This window comes from Lycium barbarum, chromosome 12 (assembly GCF_019175385.1).
Source record: "Lycium barbarum isolate Lr01 chromosome 12, ASM1917538v2, whole genome shotgun sequence".
In the NCBI taxonomy this organism is placed as follows: domain Eukaryota; kingdom Viridiplantae; phylum Streptophyta; class Magnoliopsida; order Solanales; family Solanaceae; genus Lycium; species Lycium barbarum.
In genome coordinates this window covers 61,130,789-61,136,298 of record NC_083348.1, presented here as the reverse complement: position 1 = coordinate 61,136,298, position 5,510 = coordinate 61,130,789, and the positions used below count along the sequence as shown (strand labels likewise).

Below are 5,510 nucleotides of genomic sequence, written 5' to 3'. Positions count from 1 at the left end.
GAATTTGTACTAAGGTTAGATTATTAGAAACATGTTTAAGTCTAGGCTAAAACGACTAAGGACTAACGAAAATAGAGCAACACCTCCTTTGTTTCTACAACTTTCCCCATACAATAAACAACTCCTAAAACATCAATGACAACACCCATAATATCATAATTAATAGATTCTTCAAGTTAAACATTGTTTACTTCTCAAATTCACCTTCAAATCATCAATAACCATAACTATACTACAATGTTATATTTATTAGTCACATAACACTTCCTCAACGTCATTGGCATCATTTATAACAAGATTACTTATCTCATACTAAGAATTGTGATTCACATTAACTTACTACTCAAACTACCATTTTCTCCATATTTAGACTCATTTTATACTTTCTCCTCTAACCCAAGTCCTTCAACCACTCAATACTCTCAATAGCATGAAATGAACACAAAATTCGCCTTTGATTGTGTAGGAAGGGGCTTTGGATGAAAATACTTCACTTGAAGAAACTCTAACTTCAATACCAAATGAATTCTTGGCTTCCACAAACCCTTAAGAACATCCTTGCACTTGATTCTACTAATCTTTGATATTTAATCTTTGATTTACCTTGAATTTATGCTAGTGAAATGTATAGAATATTCTAGAGCTTTCAAGACTTGTGGGGAAAGCGAAATCTGAATAATAAGAGCATGGTTCGTATGTTTATAACTGGAACTGGAAAGCTCCAGTAAAGCGGTTCGACAAGCGGGTTGACGGTTAGTCGACTTGCTCCGTCGACTTACGCCTGCAAATCTCTAATTGCAGAAGCATATTGACGGTGCACAACGACGGTCTGTGGACATGTCGACGGCCCGTCGATAGTGACTGGTGTCTGCAGAATTTCCTGATTCAGTTCAGATTTCGCCGTTTCGATTCCGTTCAACTTATAACTCCATAATTTACCCAGAATACCTACTGATACATTTGTACATGGAGTACCACACTTTATGTCCCAAAACTCGGGCACGAGTCTCCATTCTCAAGACATACTCGACTAGGAAATCATTAGTTCTACTATGAGAAAGACGAGGGGCGTAACACTTAGTTCCAACTGAATTCACCACAGATGAAAATGCAGAATCTAAGAATCAAATGCAGAGTCAAGCATCAAGTATCACAAAGGAGCAATATGATCAACTTGTGAACGTGATGCAATAGTTTCACATCACCAATGCTGGAGACAATTCAAATGAAGTGCAAATGACTAGCGGAGCAATTAACTTTGTAGGTATCATAGCTTTTAACTCCTCTATTGATTTAGTAAGCTTTCATGTGGTTGCTTCAAGAATAGAACTGACTTATGGATACTAGACTCAGGAGCCACTCATCATATGACATTCAATAAAAATCACATGATAGATGATACGCTTAAATTACACCTAAATTATGGCGTAAGGTGGTCGGTGTCAAATATAGAAACCCAACTAGGTTAGGGTTGAGTCCTACAGGAAATACAGTGTGAAATAAGTACTAATTATATATGTTACTAATCTCTAAAGTCTTTAGTTCTATTCCGACTAGGATAGAAAAAGGGTTTTGGTTTGTATTCGCTATTTTGAAGTATTTGGAAATTGTTTGGATTAGAAGGACCAAAGTTGTATTCCCGCTATGATTAGATGTTATGCTATGGGTATCAATATGATATATTTCTAATGGGTGGTGGTATGTATGCACTTAATCTCTAATGCACTTCCTAATATTTTCGAATAGTTAGAAAGTATTTTTTTTCATGATTTTCCCAAATATAGAAAAGTTGCAAGTACAACCGATTAAATATGCCAAGTAGAACTCATCTTATCCCTAAGTGAGTTCATTAAATAAGGGTTAGCGCCCCGAGTCCTTGTTATATTATTTCAACTCAAATCCTAGTTCATCTTTCCAAATAAAACTAGGGTTTGTGTAGTAAGTGTTTGCAACCACTAACTAACAATGAATATAAGAAATAATAAAACACATCACAACTCATTATATATATATGCAATGTTAGACACCCATTACATAACACCCATCATTTGGGTCCACAACTTTTATTAAAGAAACTACTCACACATATTGGTCATAAAAGTAGTAAGCAATAATGGAGACATAAAACTTACAAAGTGTAACAAAGATGGTGGGAATGGAATCTTTTTGTCTTCACTAAGCTTCGAAAGTGGTGTATTCAATGCTCAACCACCAATGGAAAAATGTTAAATGTTTGAGAAAAAACTGATATGTATAAAAACCTAAAATGTTCTTTAAATAGGCTCCAAAAAACGCACTCAGCAATTGGCAAAATTGCCCCTGGTGGCAGAATCGACGGACCGTCGATCAGTTCGACGGGCCGTCGATTCCTTCGTCTTTTAGTTTTTCAATTTGATGGTCCAGTCGACGGTGCCGTTGATCACTTCGACGCTCCGTCGATTCTTCCGTCTTTCTCTCTTCTGGTGGACAAGTCTGTTTGACGAGACAAACGACGAAACGTCGATCCAGTCGACGCTTCGCTGATGGCTCCGTCTTTGTCCTTTTCAACTTAGGCCATCACTGGAAAATTTAACTTATCGACGCCCCAAAGGACGGTCCGTCGAATTTTCATTCCTAGGCAATTGATGTGCTGTGAATTTCGACACATTTTATGCCTTTGTAACTAGAAGTGTTGCTTGCTTTTAAGTGTTTTTATATTGTTTCTTATGTTATTTTTGTGCTTTATAGGTTTGGTTAACTAAGGATCGGAAATGAGATGAAATGTGGAAAAACGGACAAATTGGAGCTAAATGACGGTCCGTAACTAATGTTACGGTCCGTAACATGGAACCGTAACAGGAGCCAAATTTCCAGAAAAGTTTTTATGGAAACATCAGTGTTACGATATCGTGTTACGGTCCGTAACATCTCACCGTAACATCAGCCAAAATTCCAGAGAGTTGCCAAGTAATTGTCACCAGTTACGCTTCAGAAGGACGGACCGTAACATAGGTTACGGTCTGTCACATGGTGGCCGTAACAACAAGTGGACAAATGATGAAATAAAGGACGGACCGTAACCTGAGTTACGGTCCGTAACGATGCGGCGTAGGGGCATTTTTGTCCAGAAACTTGGCGCGATTTTTGGCTCTATAAATACTTAATGTAGGGTTTTAATTCATTATTCAGATTTTCTTTTCGAGGCACAAACCCTAGGTCTCTAATCTTAGAAGTGGTTGGAGCATTTAAGGCAACAACTTCACTCTCATTCCATCTTGTATTTTGCATTGTAAGTTCATTATGTTTACTTGTAAGCTTTCTTTGTTATCCAAAATCATGAGTAGCTAATTTTAAAGCTAAGGTTGTGGAACCCATGATGGATATTATGTGAATGGGTTTCTATTATTGATATATGCATAATGGTTGTTGGTATTCATTCAGTTTTAGTGATTTAACGTTGGGTGATGATTGCAAGCATTATCCTAAGCCATTATATTAATTGTTCTTGGGAAAGAGAGTTAATATTGGTAAGATTGATTGACAATGACTCGAGGCATTAACCCTCGTTTAATAGACTAACTTAGGGATAAGAACAAGTCTAAATTGGCATTATTGATCATTCTTCGATTGCAACTCTTTTACATTCGGAAGAATCATAAAAAGGAAATACGACTTAACTGTTGGAAAACATTAAGAAGTCCTTAAGAAACCAAGTGCATATTCATAGAACAACCATTAGAAGTATATCACATTGAAACCTGAAGCATAATATCTATTCAAATTGGGGAACACAACCTTAGTCTCTATCTCGCATAAAATACAATTCCAGTCAAAATATTCAATTACATTATTCAACAACTATTTCCAACTATCCGGAATAGGATTAAAGCCTTTAAAGACTAGTATCGCATACAATTAGTATCTTTTTCTCTCTATATTCCCTGTGGAATTCGACCCCAACCTTGTTGGGTTACTATATTTGACAACGTCAGCTTTACGCCATTAATAGGTGTAATATGAGCGTATCAAATTTTGGCGTCGTTGCCGGGGAATATGGTTTAGAAAATACTGATTGTTGTGTACTCTTCTTTAAAACTTTTTCTATTCCATCACACCTTGTTTGCTATTGTAGTGAACCAGGTGAACATGGCACGAAGACACAATCACAATCAAGGGAACCAAGGGGGAATCCAAGTGAACCATCCAGCACCGGAAGAAAAAGAGGAAGATGAGAATGTATTTGCGAAATTCATCAACGAAGCTGATTATGCTTCTGCTGTAGTTCCTCCTAGAACGGGAAATGCTAATTTCAAAATTGATAGTTCTATCTATCAGTTATTGAAACTTGAAGGCTATTTCCGAAATTCTGCTGAGAATTGTCCACTCCGACACCTGAAGAATTTCCTGCATGTATGCTCTCAACAATCTCAAGGTGTTGTTCCTGTTGATGCACTGCGGTTACGGGTATTCAAATATTCCTTGGTTGGCCAAGCAAGGGAATGGTATGAAAAGCTCCCCAGCAATACTATTCATACCTGGAACGAGTTAGCCAATATATTCTTGAAAAAATGGTTCCCACCAAGCAAAAAGGCTGAGCTTCGGGATAAGATCTTTGAGTTCAAACAACTTCCGGGGGAACAATTGTATGCAGAATGGGAGCGTTTCAAATATTATCTAGCTCAATCACCGACTCATGGATTTCCGGATGCAATCCTCACCGAGAAGTTCTACAAGGGGTTAGATACCATGAATCAAATTGCTGTCAACACTGCAGCTGGGGGATGCTTCATGGACAAATCATTTGTCAACATCACCAGGTTGCTCGATAAGCTTACTACCCATAATCAAGCTTGGCACTCGAGTGATAGTGAAGTCTTGTCATATGGTAGTCCCTCTATTGCCGCGGTGGCCAAAGAAAATCATGAGCGAGATCATGCTTTCGCTCAATTGCAAACCACCGTAGATTTATTATCAAAAAGACTTACGGAGAAAGAGGCTAAGAGTGTGAATGTTGTCGAAAAAATTCCACCTCATACTCCAGGAATGTACCAAGTTTCGGAAGAAGCTTATCTAGAGGGGCAGCCACAACGTGAGGGTGCAAATTATATCGATCACCCTCAAGGGGGTTATCAAAAGCCATGGAGACCCCAACAACAAAGCAATCAATATGGTCGAAATGAATATGGAGGTTCGGACAGGAGGGATTACAACAATAACAATTATGGTAATCAGAATTCAAATGCCTATGTTCCACCAAAAGGTCGTACGTCAAACTCTCAGAATTGGCGAGAAAGTCCTTCCAATGAATATGGAAATGTTGATATTAGTTTGAAATTGTAAAGTTGGAATGGAAGTTGTTGAACTATGTAGAAAAGAAGACTATGTATGTCATAATGTGTTTTGTGATGATTGTTGATATTGTTGGTGTTGTTGGGTTGTTGTTATTGATATATTGAGCCGAGTTATATTCTCGGGGCGGCGAAATTACAGGGGAAATGCTGCCCAAATTTTTATAGACAAGTAATGAATTA

The 5,510-nt window shown here is 37.7% G+C and overlaps 1 non-coding gene across 1 annotated transcript; it reads right to left on the bottom strand.

Moving 5' to 3' along the window:
- Positions 1–4,572: 4,572 nt before the first annotated feature.
- On the bottom strand, positions 4,573–4,679 carry LOC132625325 (small nucleolar RNA R71). The gene has a single exon (XR_009576762.1). It is a non-coding gene; the product is annotated as a small nucleolar RNA R71 (small nucleolar RNA).
- Between the last annotated feature and the right edge of the window lie 831 nt (positions 4,680–5,510).